Source organism: Dendrobium catenatum, unplaced genomic scaffold, assembly GCF_001605985.2.
Source record: "Dendrobium catenatum unplaced genomic scaffold, ASM160598v2 fragScaff_scaffold_4, whole genome shotgun sequence".
In the NCBI taxonomy this organism is placed as follows: Eukaryota; Viridiplantae; Streptophyta; class Magnoliopsida; order Asparagales; family Orchidaceae; genus Dendrobium; species Dendrobium catenatum.
Genome location: NW_021318466.1, coordinates 185,969 through 186,893, shown reverse-complemented (window position 1 = coordinate 186,893; position 925 = coordinate 185,969).

Genomic DNA, 925 nt, shown 5'->3' with positions numbered 1-925 from the left:
TGGAGTGAGTATAATTATAATAAAAAAATAGGTGCGTCGTGCTGTCGGTGTAGCTATGGAACAAGAAACAAACTAAATCCACCATAATGTTATGCTTATTAAATTTTGATGGCATTTTAAGCCCTCCCACCATAGTAAGCCAACCGAAAATCGAACACCTCAATATGTGTCTCTTATGCTAAATAAAGGTAGCCTAATTACTAGTGAAAGTTTTATAGAATTCCATTATGAAATCTATAAACTTAGCATTGACTAAAGAATCCCAACACAAATATCCAACATTAACCTCATGGATAGGAACCCTTAAAATGACTTCAAAAACATCATTTGAAAAAAGTCACAAAGACTCCAACAGTCCCAAGCAATAAAGTTGCTAACATAGATATTGCAGTAATAGACATGTGAGAGAGGTGCATGATCAGGAATATCAATCAGCTATTCCTATTACACCAGAAATCCCAAAGAAATTTAAAAGATGAGAAGGGGGTGACTTTGTAAGTGAAGAAAGATTTTGTAATAATCGCAGTGCCGCAAATGGATTTCTTGAAGATAATAACATGGGAGGAAACAGGCATCCAAGGGGAAACATATCTAAAGACGAGCTATGAAGCTAAAGGTGATTTATAATTATAAATCTTGAGGATAAGAGAGCAGATAAAGTGAAACTGAAGAAAAGGAATGGACGACGGTCCAAAGCCACAAACTTGTTTAGGTTTGCAAACATTATCCCATGCTACAAAGTGTAATTTCATTGTGACTATAACATCTACAAAGAACAAAAATTTTGAAACAAACTTCCTAAAATACTTGATAACTAATTTAGGTAAAATAGAGCCCTTAATCTAGTAAGCAATTGAATTGAGCATAATAAATTTAATGAATTTTAACCACCCCGCAAAGGATAGAAGACATGCATTCCAACCAA